Below are 17,120 nucleotides of genomic sequence, written 5' to 3' on the forward strand. Positions count from 1 at the left end.
TTGCTTCCATCTTGAAAACAATTTTTTTACAGGCCTGCAGTGAGTCACTGGCCTTCGTGCTGGTCCTTGACTGTGCCAGGCATGCACCACAGGACCTTTGTACTGGCTGCTGCTTCTGCTTGGAATGCTCTTAGCTCAGATGCCCAATGACTTGACTTACCTCTCTCAAACCCTAGCTTACATGTCATCGTGGGCAGTGAGGCTTTCCATGGCTGTTTACTACATCCCCAAGGACGCTTTCAGATTCTTTTTTTTTTTTTTACAGAGCTTATTCTCTGTTGAAAAACAATGCTTTACTATTGATATTATTTACTGTCTGTCGCCCCCCCCCCGCCCCCCCCCCCACTCAATTGTAAAATCCATAGGAGCAGGGATTTTTGTCCTTTTGTCTTTTTGGGTCACAGCTTATCCCCAGCCTCCAGACAGTTACTGGCACATAGAAAGTCTTCAACAAATATTTGTTGAATTAATGCACTTAAGAAATCAGACAATCTAGAAATACGACACCAATACATAGGTACATCTATGTAAAGGATTAAAAACAAGTTTAGAGGGAGTGATTGTAGTCTACAACAGGCAAAACAATTTGAGAGTGGAAAGAATGAAGAATTGGAAAGAGAAAACATGTTTTTCCCAGAACAGTATCTTTGAGCATCAGATACAAAGTGTCAGGCCATACATGGTCACAATCTAGGGTATACATAACTGCCCAGTTGTCCTCTGAGCTCTCCCTTTCTCGCTATTGTTTTCCATTTTAGTATTCAATACCATTTTTGCCAGAGATAAATAAGGCAAAGGAGGTAAAAAAAAATTATATTCATTGTTTTACTTGTCTAAAGACCCTACAAGTATTTAATAAGAATATAGTTGAGACGCCTGATCAGTGGTGGTGCAGTGGATAGAGCATCGATCTGGTGTGCTGAGTTCCCAGGTTTGAAACCCTGAGGACACTGGCTTGAGCTCAGGGTCTCCAGCTTGAGCACAGGGTCGCTGGCTTGAGCGTGGGATCATAGACATGACCCCATGGTCGCTGGCTTGAGCCCAAAGGTCACAGGCTTGGGCCCAAGTTCGCTGGCTTGAGCAAGGAGTCACTTGCTCTGCTGTAGCCCCAGGGTGAAGGCTTATATGAGAAAGCAATCAATGAGTAACTCAGGTGTCGTAACAAAGAAATGATGCTTCTTATCTCTCTCCCTTCCTGTCTGCCTGTCCCTATCTGTCCCTCTCTCTGACTCTGTCTCTGTAAAAAAAAAAAAAAAAAAAAAAAAAAAATTAAAGAAAGTAATCATCCTCAAATCATATATAAACACTTTGCAACTTGTGAGTTTTAAAAATTCATGTGCATTTACTTATTTTTGTTACAATCCAGTGATTTTTATTGTATTCACAAAGCTGTGTAACCATCAGCATTATTTAATTTCAGAACCCTTTCATCCCTAAAGGAAAGCTAGTCCCTCGAGCAGTGACTCCACCCCCCATCCCCCGAGCCCAGCCCGGTCATCTCCTTTCTGTCCCTATGGGTCTGCCCACTCCAGACAGTTCATACAAATGGAATCAGACAACATATGGCTCTTTGTGACTGGCTTCTTTCACATGACTTGTTTTTCTTTTAAACTCAAAAAGTAAACCACATTTTACTAACCAAAGGAACTGTGCTGACCTTTATTTAAAGTGCAGCTTTAACTGAATTTACCTAAATAATTTAACATTCACACCTGTCACAATTACACTTCTTCAAACTTTTGTGTCAATGATTATTTTTGGTTAACCACATGCAAAACTTGACATATTGTCCTCAGAAAAACTCGACTCTTAGCTACAAGATAAAGGTCATAGAATTTTTTTTTTCTCTAAGAAGAAGGATATATGGATATTTCCCCTTATTTCTTAATTTAATTGGCAAAGGTGAGTTCAATCAGACCACTGCATTTAGTAAGGCATTGTGTTTAGTGAGTACTAAAGTTTGGGATTCTAGCAACACGTAGGATCATTTTTTCCTCCCTGCGTATCTCCTTCCAAACACACATACTGTCTGGCACTGAATTACTGTGCTTTTGAATGTATGGCTTGTAAAGTAGTCCCTTCCTCACATTATTCCATTACGTCACTAGGCTCAGGGATTTCACACTCAGCTCATCTGGTCAGTTTTCTGTATTCTGTCTCCCCTATTTTATCCCTGTTTTATAGTATTTGTAGACATGTGTTTTTTTTTCTTTAATTGTCCATCAAGTTATGTTTGTATCTTTCAAAGCACCAAGGTTAACTCTGTGCATGCTCGATGCTTAATGCAATTTTGTAACATCAATTTTTACTTCCCAGTGGGAGTGGAATTTCAATATGAGTTCATACATGTTTCTGTTCTGCATATTTCACCCCACACTTTGAAAGCACTGCATCTAATTTTAATAAACTAGATTGTGTTACTATTATTAATGTTTCTATTCCAATCTCCAGAAAGAATAATTTATTCCAAATAAACTTATTTAATTCATGTTATGGAATTTGAAGCTTACCAAATTAATAAAACAAAGCCCTGAGTCATAAGAGCGGAGTTGGATTGTATTATTGATCAAATATTTGATGACCTTTCCAGGGGGACAATTCTAGAACACCACAGCTCTCAGATCAGTGCCCTTGGCTTCAGAAGGGTTGCACATCACAATGTTGGACTTGCTCTGGCCAATGATATTTAGGTGGACATGATGAATGTCACTTCTTGGGTGGAGATTTTAAGAGCCGAAGGGATATTATCATATTTTGGTCTCTTACTCTCAGCCAACGAGACCTGCAATATATCAGACAGAGTTAGCTCCATTAGTTCAGGTTCATAAGCCTGGGTCCAGAGGGAAGATGACATAGAACGGAACCACAACTGACCCATGAGGACATTACATGAGAAATAAATCTTTGGGTTTTTTTCCACCGAGCCACCTGTCCAGGGCCAGTTAATCTTTCTGTTTTTTTTCTTAATAATAAAATTTTTATTGATTTTTAGAGATAGAGGAAGGGAGAGTGAGAGAGAGACAGATCAATTTGTTGTTCCACTTATTTATGCATTTATTGGTTGGTTCTTGCATGTGCCCTGACCAGGGATTGAACCTGCAACCTTGGCATATCAGGACAGCACTCAAACCAACTGAGCTACCCGGCTGTGGCTAAATGTTTGTTTCTTATCAGCCACTGAAATGTGGTGGGGGTGGGGGAGTGGTGATTTTTCTTCTTGCCACAGCATGGCTTAGCTTAAACTAACTGTCACGAAGTGTTAAGAGAGGTGTAATGCCATGTGCCTGCATTTACATTATGAATCACAGTAAGCTAGTACATGCTAATTGTGTACCATTCAGAGTTTGTAATTGCAAATAAACACATTAACTCCTTCTGACTTAGAAAAGGAATTTTTTGGGGAGATAATGTTTTTTTGGAGTGTTGTTGTTTTGTTTGCTTTTTTTTTCTTTAGTGAGAGAGAGACAGACAGACAGACAGGGACAGAGAAACAGGAAGGAGAGAGATGAGAAGCATCAATTTATACTTGTGACATCTTAGTTATTCATGGATTGCTTTCTCATATGTGCCTTGACCCAGGGGGCTCCAGCAGAGCCAGTGAGCCCTTGCTCAAGCCAGCAACTTTGGGCTCAAGCCAGTGACCATGGGGTCCTGTCTATGATCCCATGCTCAAGCCTGTGACCCCATGCTCAAGCTGGTGACCTCAGAGTTTTGAACCTGGGTCCTCAGTGTCCCAGGACGACACTCTATCTACTGTGCCACTGCCTGGTCAGGCACCTGTCATAATTTTAATGATAAGTATTTATTATATCTGAATCTGGGGCCCACTTGTAGCTTTTCATCAGAGATACCAGCAGTGATTTCTTTCCAACTCTAGCTCGGAAAGGGATATTAACTCCCAGTGCTCATGTACTAATGAGTAGGTGTCATTTAAGGAAAGGAATCATTAGTGCCTAGCAACCTTGACCTCTTTTTCCTCCATGAGTGATGCAATGGATGTTTACAGAATATAAACATGATCCTAATTAGATGAAGCGTGTTAAACTAGGTCAGCTCTTAAATGTTTTTCGTCAGTAAACAAGTTCATGGAGCAAGAGAGATAGAGAGCATCAACCTAATTTGTGTTGGCTTGCCAACCATACACGTTCCACCACAAAGGTCCCCCAAACCTGCCCTCCAGGGAAAAGTCTTGTGACCCATTCTACTCTTCCACTGTCAAGGCAATAACTGGATAGAGGAGTGAATGGTGGAAGAAACTACACGAGGATTCTTTTTTTCCTCCACATAAACATCCATTTTATTCCAAATAATGACATCATTTAAAGAATTTTTCTAAAGCAGTTTTACAAAGAATAACCCCAGTGTCATTAATTCTGGAAATTCTCTTCTGCACATTAGCACTACCTAAGTTGAACTGCAACATTCCAAAAATTCCAGAACTTCTATAGATTTCATATCTGAAGTTAAAAAATGTTTATTTTATTATTTTCCATGATAAATTGATGCTCCTGAAAACTTTACATGGTAAACTTTTAGTTACTTCGATGCTTTGCAATCTTACAAAGTAACACACACACACACACACACACACACACATATAAATTAATAATAAGCCAGCCCTGGCCAGGTGCCTCAGTTGGTTGGTTTCAGGTTTGATCCTAGTCAGGGCACCTATAAGGATCAATCAATGAAGAATGCACAAATAAGTGGAATAACAAATCAATATTTCTCTCTCTTTCTCCCTTCCTCTCTCTCCAAAGTCAATAAATTAAAAAATATTTTAAATAAAATAATAATAAACTAGTCTAATGCCTTGCATCGGAGGCCAGGGATTGGTATTTCATTAAACTCAAACTGAGCAGAGTTGAATTTAGGTTAATACAGAGAAAGGCACGCTCTGGATGTCTCATCCTTTGTACTTCCTGAGGCATCAGATGAATTGTAAAAAGGTCAACGAGTTTCTTATTACTCTTGATTTTAGAAAGTTTTTCTAGAATGATACTGAGCGTTTCTAGTATTTGAAGACCAGGCTTAGGGGTCCAAAGAAGCACAGAGCAAGTACGAAAAAATAAAGTGTGGCTACAGGCTTCTAGGAAAGGCTGCAAGCAGTTGGATTCCCTGTCATCCGAAGCAAACTGTCAGTGACATTGGATAACAGTCCTTTCCTGGATGTTCTTAGATGATTTAATATTACTGCCCCACATAGGGCAGCGCAGGGCTCAGGGGGGGCCCCTCAGAGTTCCTCTTCACCCTGCCGCCCGCCTCGCCCTCTGGCTGAGGGGTCTCCAGACTGCTCCACTCCAGCCTGAGGTCCACAGTAGGCCACGCCCCTGGCAGGATCACACGACAGTGGGCACGGGAATCCCCCCACACCAGATTCTAATTCCTGACACACCAAGACCCCCTGGAAGCTCAGGTCCCAGGGTCATCCCAGCCTAGCTCAAGCCTCCTGGCCCATGGCGCCACCTGGTGCAGGTGAGAAGGCAAAGTCCAAATCCAGGTGTCCCTCCATGGGACGGACGGCACCTCAAGCCAGGGGCCTGGTAAATAATGAGAGTCTTCTTAAGTGTCAGTTGGTTAGTGTCCAAGTAATAGTTATTTCAGAAAAAGTAACTTTTCTTATTCTTTCTTCAGGTACTGACTGTAAACTACACTTAGATATGCTGCATGCTTCACTTACATTTTGGAAAAGCCTAAGAATCACTTTTAAAACCTACTTAGAACACTTTGAAAACTCTTGGATTTCTCAAGGCTTTCTTTACGCCAAGATACACTAGTCCTGTAACAGTAGCATTTCCTTAGTGCCCGTGTGCATTGCTTGCAATTTAGTCCAAAGTACATGACACTATGTTTTTTTGTTTTGTTTTGAAAAATTAACTGCAATGTTCTTATATGTTTTATTGTTTAGTTTTACTTATTATATGTTTTAAAATAACATCTCTTCCCCCTACCTATTTTCAACAGATTTGAATTTTACAAACCTTTACTCATATTTTCTTGGGGAAATATCCTGAATGCATAAAATATAGAATTTTTTTCGTATAAAAGAAAAATGTATTTAAACTCAAACTAGAACGCAATCTCATTTTCACAAGTATTCTAAAACTTGTCTTTTTATATTGCGAGAAACTCAAACATAACCTTTCTAGCGTTGAATGAAAAGACTACATTGGATTCATTGCCTGAAACTGACTCCCTAAAGAGCCAAAGGTTATTTAATGATAATCCAGCAAACCATAAAAGTGAGAGCTTTCTCCTGGGAAACAAAATCTGGAGAGGTCGCCGAAAGCCCTCAGGCCTCCGGAGCTTGAGTCCTTAAGATCCATGAGCTCAACTCCGTAAATAAAGTGAGGAATTAAAAACTTGCCCAATACTGTCTTTCCCTCACCACTGCTTTATATTTAGAGAGACAAAGGCCGTATTTTAACATGATTAAGAAAAGATTTAAATCTAATTTCTGTTATTCCGCAGTATCGCAGCTGTTTTCATTTTTCATCTACCCATTGTTTGCACATTCGCTTTCTCATCGAATTCACAGCATCCCGTGATGGTACTTCTGCGATGTGTTTATTGCCACATTACATAAAGTTTTAAGGTACGTCGTGCCCTTTGTCGCCAGAACGCAGGCGGAGGACCTGAGGCACAGCGGAATAAGGCTTCATTGAGCGAAGACCAGCGGCGCGGAGTGAGCGAGGTTGCGGCGGCGGAGGGCGACGCGGGTCCCTATTCCTCGGCCCCGCCCCTAACCCCGCCCCGCTCCAGGCCCCGCCCCTGCCCGTCGCCATGTTGTTCCCGCGGCGCTGGGCGGGAGCAGCTGCAGTCGGACTCGGGAAGCGTCTCCGCCGCCGTGTCCAGCCCGCGGGTCCCAGCCCGCTCCCTTTCCCTCGGTGCTCCTGGACAGGCCAGGCCGGAGCTCCCGGACCCTCCGTGTGGCCGCGAGGTGAGCGGGGTGCGGGGGTCCCTCGGGGGTCGGCCGAGCGGGGCGGGCCGGGCCGGGGGCGGCGTTCGGGTGTGAGCACGCGCGGCCTCGGGCGGCTGGGGCGGCGGGGCGGCTGGGGCGGCGGGGCGGCGGGGCGGCTGGGGCGGCTGGGGCGGCTGGGGCGGCGGGGCGGCGGGGCGGCTGGGGCGGCGGGGCGGCTGGGGCGGCTGGGCGGCGGGGCGGCTGGGGCGGCTGGGGCGGCGGGGCGGCTGGGGCGGCGGGGCGGCGGGGCGGCTGGGGCGGCTGGGCGGCGGGGCGGCTGGGGCGGCTGGGCGGCGGGGCGGCTGGGGCGGCGGGGCGGCTGGGGCGGCTGGGGCGGCTGGGCGGCGGGGCGGCTGGGGCGGCTGGGCGGCGGGGCGGCGGGGGCGGCTGGGCGGCGGGGCGGCTGGGGCGGCTGGGCGGCGGGGCGGCGGGGGCGGCTGGGCGGCGGGGCGGCTGGGGCGGCTGGGCGGCGGGGCGGCGGGGGCGGCTGGGCGGCGGGGCGGCTGGGGCGGCGGGGCGGCGGGGGCGGCGGGGCCGCTGGGGCGGCGGGGCGGCTGGGGCGGCTGGGGCGGCTGGGGCGCGGGGCCCGCGCGGGGCCGTCGTCCGCCGGGGAGGGCGCGGCTGGCGGCCCCCGGCCTCCACGACCGCTGCGGCGGGCAGGACGGTTCCCGCGCCCACATCCCCGGGCGAGGGGCGCGGACAGGCGGACAGGCGGGGAGGCGCGGGCAGGGCAGCCGTCCCCAGCCCCGCGGGAGCGCACCCGCCAGCCCGCACACCCGGCCCGGGCTCGGCCGCTGGCTCGGCCAGCCTCCCGAGCGGGTCGTGGCCACCGGGGGGAGGGATCTGGAATGTGAAGCCAGCCGGGGCGAGAGGCGGTTTGGGGTGTAATCTGACCCGGACCGGCTCGGGTTTCAGGACCGCCTTCCCTCCTTGCCTCGCGCGTGTGTGTAAGGAGGCGAGACGAGAAGCCGGAGTGCTGACCAAGTCGCCGCGGAGCTATTGGTTCTGTTTCTTTTCAAGTTGATGACACATCCCGTGACCGCGGATCTTTTGAGGAATGATTTTTTTTTGCTGGTTTCCAAATTGTCACGTGACCAGCCTTTTTAAAGGATTTCAGAGTCCGGATGGAGCCAATAGACAGAATTTGCTTTTTGGAAATTAACGAAACGTTTTTTTTTATTTGTCTGTCTTTCGGTCTTTACCACGGTGGTAATGGAAAATTCCTAAACTGCCTGTAGTCTTGAAAACTGGTTCGTGGATCTAAGCTATAGAGATGAAGGAAAGCCAGGACTCTTCAGTCCGAGGCTTTTTTAAAAATTGGATTTTTTTGGGTAACATTGGTTAATAAAATTACATAGGTTTCAGATATAGAGGGACTTTTAAGAAGACTGTTTTTAGGTTCTCGTTTAGAAACTTATGTTGAATTTATCGCTATTTGAACTCTCAGTATCTTGTTTAGATTTCCAAATCTAAGACAATGGTGTGGCAGTCTAGCGTTTTCAGTATTTTTGTGCAGACATCGTAGTAACTTCCTCTTGCTTATACTAAATGGTTTCTGGCTTCGTGATTTATTTATTTTGGGGGTTTTGTGAGCAAATAATGTCACCCAGGAAGCTAAGTAGAACATCTTTGGCCTTGATTCCAGCAGATTAGGGAAATCCTTTCGTTCTGTTCCCTCTTTTCCAGCCTCTCTTTTCTCTTTTCATTTCTTTCTATCTCAGCCACTTCTTCCATCTAAACTACACTCCCGTGGAGGTCTGAAGTTAAGTTCCTTTGGTTTTAGAAGTGAAGTTTGCCCCTCCTCTCATGTCTTACCATTTCTCGGGCAGGCATTCTGGCTCTGCGTGTTCCGTGGGTGTAAATTATGTACATAGTACATACATCACGTCATTTAATTTTCACAGCATTCTGGGTTATTAGCTCCGTTTTATAGGTGAGGAATTTGCTGGGCGTTGGAGGGTCAGGTCTGTTTCCTGTGGTCACAATGGGCAGAGCCAGCATTCAAAGCAGGCCTGTTGGATTTTAGAGTGGTGGTTCTCAACTGGGCACTTGGATAATGTCTGCGGGCATTTTGGGTTCACACCTTAGAGTGCTGCAGGCATCTGTTGGGTAGAGACCAGGGCTGCTGCTCAACAGCAGACAACGCACGGGGCAGGCCCCACCACAAAGAGTTGTCTGGCCTAAAATGTCCCTAGTGCAGGGGTTGGGAAACCCTGTTTTTACAGCAGTCTGTGTAACTTCAGAGCTCATATTTCAGCACTTCTGTAGTTCTTCAAAAGCAATGTCGTTTTCCTATTAGGATAACTCCTTCTCATTTTAAGAAAGAGCAGGGGGGAATTTGAGAACTTGAAGAGATTCCCCTTGACTAAGAAGCCTATTCATTCATTTGAAAGATTGAGGCATGAACAAATAATTTCTGATAAGAATCCTTTTATTTTTTTTAAAGGCAAAAGTGACAAAAGGCACTTGAGAGCCATTCAGATAGATCCATGGAAGCAGACTTACAAGTTTGGTTTCCATACTATTCCAGTTGTCAACAAGCATTTTCTGATAGAAAGGTGCGGACAGATAGGGCAGTAGGGAGCTGAGAGTAATCACAATCATACAGTCTGATCACAGTCCTACAGTCTAATCACAATGATAGGATCAGGTTCTGACTTTGTCCTAGAGCAAATTTATTGCCTGGGCTGCTCAAGGTCAGGGGCCAGGTGTCATTAAAAAGACAAACCAGGCCCTGGCCGGTTGGCTCAGCGGTAGAGCATCGGCCTGGCGTGCGGGGGACCCGGGTTCGATTCCCGGCCCGGGCACATAGGAGAAGCGCCCATTTGCTTCTCCACCCCCCCTCCTTCTTCTCTGTCTCTCTCTTCCCCTCCCGCAGCCGAGGCTCCATTGGAGCAAAGATGGCCTGGGCGCTGGGGATGGCTCCTTGGCCTCTGCCCCAGGCACTAGAGTGGCTCTGATCGTGGCAGAGTGATGCCCCGGAAGAGCAGAGCATCGCCCCCTGGTGGGAAGAGCCTGGCCCCTGGTGGGCGTGCCGGGTGGATCCCGGTCTGGCGCATGCGGGAGTCTGTCTGACTGTCTCTCCCCGTTTTCAGCTTCAGAAAAAATACAAAAAAAAAAAAAGACAAACCAGCCTGACCGGGTGGTGGCGCAGTGGATGGAGCGTCGGACTGGGATGCGGAGGACCCAGGTTCGAAACCCTGAGGTCGCCAGCTTGAGCGCGGACTCGTCTAGTTTGAGCAAAACTCACCAGATAGAACCCAAGGTCGCTGGCTCGAGCAAGGGGTTACTCAGTCTGCTGAAGGCCCGCATGAGAAAGCAATCAATGAACAATTAAGGTGTCGGTGTCGCAATGTGCAATGAAAAACTAATGATTGATGCTTCTTATCTCTCCGTTCCTGTCTGTCTGTCCCTTTCTCTGACTGTCTCTGTAAAAAAACCAAAAAGACAAACCGAACAGGTCCTGGATCATGGTATTTGCTGTGCCTGCCGCCCCTCTGTGAGGTGAGGAAAAGCGGTGTGCGTTTGGTAGCTTTGTGGGTTGAGCGGATGTGAATACCTATAAGAATCAAGCTGACTAGCCATTGTTGATCACAAAATTTCTTAAATTTAGCCTCAGTAGACAATAATTATGCATTCATTTTATCATTGAAATCAAGAAATAAATGATGAAAATATTTTTTAAAAATGAGCTTTGCATCATTTTCTTTCTTTTCCTCCTTCCTTCCTCCCTCCCTCCCTCCCTTTCTCTCTCTCTCCCTCCCCTCCATCTTCTTCCTCCCCTTTCTTTCCTCTTTTTGTTGTGAGAGGGACAGAGAGGGACAGACAGGCAGGAAGGGAGAGATGAGAAGCATCAGTTCTTCATTGTAGCTCTTTGTTGCAGCTCCTTAGTTGTTCATTGCTTTCTCATATTTCCTTTCTTTCGCATTATTTTCTTGCATTTTCCAGCCTGTTTTCACCACGCCTATCTAAGACTAGGCCCTTCAGTATCTGTACCACTTCATTCTGGTGGCAGATGTAACTTTTAGGTCAACTTTGAGAGTGATCGATTGAGAGGAGCAGTCAAACAGGGCGAGCTCGTTTTAGGAATCTCTGAAAGTGGTATTCATGCGGTGAACGTGGCATCTTTTGTGGGTAGGTTTGCTTTATTACTCCTGCTGATGGACAGTGTTCTTTGCTAATGAATAGATTTCCCTGCCTTTCATCAGGATTTGTCTGCTGTAGGATAGAAGGGATGCCAGATTATATATCTAAAATGATTGCACCCCTGGCCAGTTGGCTCAGTGGTAGAGCGTCAGCCTGGCGTGCAGGAGTCCCGGGTTCGATTCCCGGCCAGGGAACACAGGAGGAGTGCCCATCTGCTTCTCCACCCCTCCCCCTCTCCTTCCTCTCTCTCTTCCCCTCCTGCAGCCAAGGCTCCATTGGAGCAAAGTCAGCTGAGGATGGCTCTGTGGCCTCTGCCTCAGGTGCTAGAATGGCTCTGGTTGCAACAGAACAACGCCCCAGATGGGTGGAGCATTGCCCCCTGGTGGGCATGCCGGGTGGATCCCGGTCGGACACATGCGGGAGTCTGTCTGACTGCCTCCCCGTTTCCAACTTCAGAAAAATTAAAAAAAAAAAATTAAAAAAAAATAAAATAAAATGATTGCTAACAAAGGAATGTGTGTCCTTGTCTTACTGGAGGGGCTTTATTCTGGGAAGGGTTAAGAGGAATTGGTGCAGGAAAAACATCTCTTGGCTCCGAGGAGTCTTGCTGGATCTGTAGTTGGCTTGCTGCTCTGGCCAAGTTAGGTCACCACATTTCTTTCTTGGTAAAATGAGACACATACTGTATAATCTCTGTGAGAGTACATGACTCCAAGCAGAGACATCAGATTATTGGTTTCCAAGTAGTTCCCTCCCAGGCAATTTGCTGGTTAAGCAGCAGGAGGAAATACTGTATTTTTCGCTCCATAAAACGCACCTGACCATAAGACACACCTAGGATTTTAAGGAGGAAAATAAGAAAAAAAAATATCCTGAACCAAAATCTTTAATGAAATACTGTATTTTTCACTCCATAAGATGCATGGGCATTTTCCCCTCCACTTTTGGGGGAAAAAAGTGCCTCTTATGGAGCAAAAAATACGGCAAGCCAAATGAAAGTGCGCGCGCGTGTGTGTGTGTGTGTGTGTGTGTGTGTAAAATGTCTCACTTGAAAGCTAGCTAGGTAATAAATTTGTTAGTCAAAGCCACGGACAAGAAAATAGGGTTTGTGATTAAGTAGGTCATCAACAGAGAATATTTATTAAGCAATTTGGGGGGGCAGGATGAACCCACAAAATGCCTTGGGAAGTTTGGAAAACTGACGCAGATGAAAGGTCAGAAAACCTGAGGGAGGAGACTTGGGACACTGAGGTGTCTAGTGGGGGAGAGGAGGCTGGAGGCTGGTCCAGGCCCTGGTGACTGGGGAGCTGGGCTGCCTGGGCTCATTCCATAACCTGGAGGGAAACCGTTTCCCACAGTGAATCTTGATGCTGCACATGTCGTGAAGTTGACGTGTCAGGTATTGCCACATTTCGGCTGATGCCATTGCTGTTTCTTCAGTTTTGACCATTGTGGGTTCAAGTTTTGGAATGCTGTTGCTTACTATGAACAGAGAGGCTGAGTGTATGTACATGAACGTAAGGTAACAGCTAGATCTGCATGGGTGGAGAGATGGTGTGTTTTGGAAGAGACGTAGAAGTGAAGCCGGCAGCGGAGGCTTCACTGAGCCTGGCTTATTTCATCACAGGGAGTCTGGACACAGACTTCCCTTTTGTCCCAGGCCTGATGCCGTACAAATGTAGGCTATTGTTTGACCAGGGACAGAGAAACAGTATGGCACAACTTGATAGGTTCATTCCATGGCCACCTTCACTAGCCAGTGTGAAGGGTGGCAGAGCAGTATAAACCACAGACTGAACTGTCAGTGTTACCTGAACTGTTTTCATTCTAAACTCTTGTGCCCTGCATTAGGTCTTTGGGTACAGAGGCCAAGGTAGTTCTCATAAAAGTGGTTGTGTAACTAGTGTGAGAAGCCTGAGAAAAACCTTATAGGTTTCCCTTTTTAAAATTTATTTATTGATTTTGGAGAGAGAGAGGAACAGAGAGGAAGAGGTGGTGGGCAGAGAAAGAAGCAGAGATCTGTCCCTCTGTGCCCTGACCAGGAATGGATACAACTTGCAGCCTCCAAATTTCGGGACGACAATCTAACCAACCAAGGTATCAGGCCAAGGCAAAACCTTACAGATGTCTGTTTCTAGAATTTGCTATATAAAACTAATAGAAGAGTGTTTAAATGATTTAGCAGACTCAAAAAAGTCACAATGTACTGGGCTATGTATGCTGTAAGGCAGTGGTTTTGAACTGTTTTACACTTAGGGACCTGCGAAAATAGAATTATTTCCGGGACTGCTAAGGCAGAAGTCAGCCTGAGCGTAAGTAAATTTGACCAAGATCGCTGGGTCTGTAATCATCACACATCAGGGCGGTTAACTCTTTTGCACACCAGCACGAAATTTCTGGCAGACCTGGTCCCTAGACCGGTGATTGAAAACAGTCCTGTGAGGTGACTAGTCTTTGCAGCCTCAGGCCTGTGCTCAGAGCAGTGATTAGATGAACAGGCCTAAAAGACCTACACAACATGGCTTAGTTGGAAGTCAGGACAGAAAACAGAACTCCTTGAGGACCATGCATTGGTAAACGCAGAGCATTCTCCATAATGAGTTCCAGTCTTCTTAAATAAAATTTCATAAACAGTTGTTTTGGAGCAAACAGCTGCCACTCTCATATCCTGTCCCACATTCGTATTTGTGCAGTACTTGAGGTTTTGGTCACACCGGCCCTGGAAAACCAGCTTTGCAAAGATGTGAGGTCATGGAAGGGAATGTGGTATGATCTCATGTTGAAAGGCACTGCCACTTCCTCGAGGTCCAGTTTGCACAGTGTCCTGCGAACTCCCTCGGGGCCAGTACCTCTGCGGTTTCCTCAGTTACAGCAGCCTGCCTTGCCCGTGTCCCATGCGGACTGGCCCTTGGTCCCCTCTCCCTCCTTGGTCGCAGTGCTTCATTCCCATTTTCTGCTGCTCACACTTTTTTATTTTTTGTATTTTTCTGAAGCTGGAAACGGGGAGGCAGTCAGACAGACTCCCGCATGCGCCCAACCGGGATCCACCCGGCACGCCCACCAGGGGGCGATGCTCTGCCCCTCCGGGCGTCGCTCTGCTGCGACCAGAGCCACTCTAGTGCCTGGGGCTGAGGCCAAGGAGCCATCCCCAGCGCCCGGGCCAACTTTGCTCCAATGGAGTCTCGCTGCGGGAGGGGAAGAGAGAGACAGAGAGGAAGGAGAGGGGGAGGAGTGGAGAAGCAGATGGGCGCCTCTCCTGTGTGCCCTGGCCGGGAATCGAACCTGGGACTCCTGCACGCCAGGCCAACGCTCGACCACTGAGCCAAACGGCCAGGGCCTGCTCACACTTCCTTAGGAGGGAGCTCCTCAGGTAGAGAAAGGGGTCTCCGGGGGCTGAGGGGTCCCGGGTCTCCGGCCTGCCGGAGAAGCCCTGGCGCCGCCACACAGCCGGGCCGGTCTGGGGCGTGTCTGGCCAGCAGTGTGTTGGCTTTCCTCCAGGCTGCCACTTGTGGACCGTTTGTTTTCCATCTTCTCAATTTTGTCGCTGTCTCTCATCTGTAGTTCCTTCTTGTCCTTTTTGGGTTTGTACATTTTTTAGCCTTTCTGTCATTTGGTGGGAGTCAAAGTAGCACATGTTTGACCTGCCCTGTTTATTTAGACTGGGAGAAGTTTTTTCATCTTTGTGAACTTGCATTTGTTGATCTATAAAACATGGATGATAGTGTACAACTTGCAGGTGATTTGAAGCTGCTGTATGCCTACCAGATATTTAATAAACAGTGGTAGCTAATATTATTCTGGTCATAGCATTTGTTTATTTTTAATTTTTTTATTGATTTGAGAGAGAGAGAGAGAGAGAGAGAGAGAAACGTTGATTTATTGCTCACTCATTTCTGCATTCATCGCTTGATTCTTGCATGTGCCCCAACTGGGGATTGAACCCACAACCCTGATGTATCAGGACGCTACTCCAACCGACTGAGCTACCCAGCCAGGACAGCATTTGTTATTTGAGCAAACATGACAGTAGCAATGAGTGGGGAACTGCACATGTTTCTTGCCCATTGGGTGAATGAAGTGGGTAAGACAGAAGAAGAAAGAGATTCTGGAAATGGGGGAAATAATTAGCTTGGTTTTAGATATGTTGAATTTGAACTGTCATCAGGGTACCAGGGGAACGTATTATAAAGGGGGCTAGAATTCTTGTCTGGTCCCAAAGGGGGGAAGGATGGAGGTGCATTTAGTTTAGAGATTACTGGGTTTTATATCCCAGGAAGATATGTTTTGGGAAGAGATAAGGGCTTCAGCCTTGCCACATACCAACGTTAAGGAGTTCCTCTGGGAAGGGAGCCGCCTAGGTTGCAGAAAGTTAAGGGGTGCAAGGGAGAAAATGTGGAACCTATTGTCAAAGGTAGTTTATGGATGGTTTACGTAGGAAGCATTTTCAAGATCACTGCCAGGCTGTGGCTGAGTCCTGGCTAAGACTTGAAAGTCTTGTGCCTGCAGCTGCAGGTGTGATACTTTGCAAGATTCTTTCCCAGTTGGGCCTCCATTGCCTTGTTGTGTGTGTGTGTGTGTTTTAAATGCTTGCTTATAAAAAGAAAATAAGGAACCCCTCCCTCCCCCCCAAAAAAAAACCAGAAAAGAAAATGCTTACTTAGGGGCTTGGGATGTGGTTGTTGGCAGTACATTTTATGGTGGGGTCTTGAATTGAATGATGAAATGTAAATTAAAACAAGCCAAATTATAGTGTTTTTTTTAATTTTTTCACTAAACAAGCAATTGAGGTGACGTCACGGAAATGGCACCGTGAGCAGCGCGTCCGACAGATCTCCCCAAAATCACAACAAATTTATCAACTAGAAACAGGAAAATTTATCTTCGGAGCATTACGGAGTTCCACACAAACTGAAAGCGAAAGGACTGTTATCACTCGAATCTGAGAGACGAGGGTGTGGAGGAAGCTACCGCAGGGACGTTCATTCAAGCCGCGAGGAAGTGCGCCTGTGGTAAGTCATCCCGCACTCGGGAGCCGCGAGCAGCCGCCGCCAGCCGCCGCCGCCAGCCGCTGCGAGCAGCGCCTGGGTCGGTTGCAGAGCGAGCACCGCCCACACTCCGGAGCGGCGAGCAGCCGCTGGCGCGCGCCCGGTCTGGTTGCAGACCGAGCATTGCAGACCGAGCACCGCTAACGTTCCCAGCGGCCCGCGCACGGGGAGCGGGAGAGGCCCCAGGGCGGTATTCCCTACTTGGGAGATTCTCTCTGCGGGCGGGGCACCTCACCCAGCCATTCAAGCTAACAATCAAGCGTTGGGGGAGGGGCGCGCGCAGGCAGCCTGAAATACCTTCGGGAGCACAGCTGCGACCCAATTACTAAAATTAACTTAACCCGTGAAATCTGCGCACCCTCGGTTCTAATTGATAAGATCTCTCTCAGTTCACCGACCCAAGACAAGAGGCGTGATACTTTTTAGTGCCTCTCGCTAAAGGGGCGGGGGCAACTTCTGATTGATAGAGCCTCCATATTCAGGGATAAACGCTAACAAGAAGGACTTGGCAGATAATAAGATCTATACCACACTAGTCGCAAGCAGAGACTAGTGCCTCTTCTTACCAACCAAAACAGGCTACAAAGTGGGGAAAGCCTGGGTTGAGAGGTCCAACTGAATGCTAGGCGCTGAACAGTCACCTTGACAACAATTGACTCCCACCCCCGCCTGATTACACTGGAGGCCCTGACTGCCAGAACCTTTCCCAAAGCCTTGCACTGAGTGGGGATAGAGTGGGGATTTCCCAGCTCTTTGAGCCTCTTACTCCCCAGGCAGAAGCAGCGGCAGCCTTATAGCTGGATCACCAGGCTGCTAATTCAGGAAGGGGGGACTAGGAGAGAGAATCCAGGAAAGCAAACTCTCTCATCGTTGGACCCTGCAAACGCCAACAAGCCTTGACTACCAGCAAGACTAAAGCCAATTATATGACATTGCCATAGAATCCCATCAACTGCAAATCCCTACCT

The 17,120-nt window shown here is 47.6% G+C and overlaps 1 protein-coding gene across 2 annotated transcripts in view; it reads left to right on the top strand.

The window, feature by feature from the left end:
• Positions 1-6,791: 6,791 nt before the first annotated feature.
• Positions 6,792-17,120, top strand: part of RAB9A (RAB9A, member RAS oncogene family) — a 30,906-nt gene continuing 20,577 nt past the window's right edge. The window contains exon 1 of one of the 2 annotated variants that reach the window (XM_066357408.1): positions 6,792-6,940. The gene's annotated coding sequence lies outside the window, so the exon portion shown is untranslated. The remainder of the gene's footprint in view (positions 6,941-17,120) is intronic. The other variant, XM_066357407.1, reaches the window with a different exon arrangement.

The sequence above is a fragment of the Saccopteryx leptura genome, chromosome X (assembly GCF_036850995.1).
Source record: "Saccopteryx leptura isolate mSacLep1 chromosome X, mSacLep1_pri_phased_curated, whole genome shotgun sequence".
Taxonomy (NCBI): domain Eukaryota; kingdom Metazoa; phylum Chordata; class Mammalia; order Chiroptera; family Emballonuridae; genus Saccopteryx; species Saccopteryx leptura.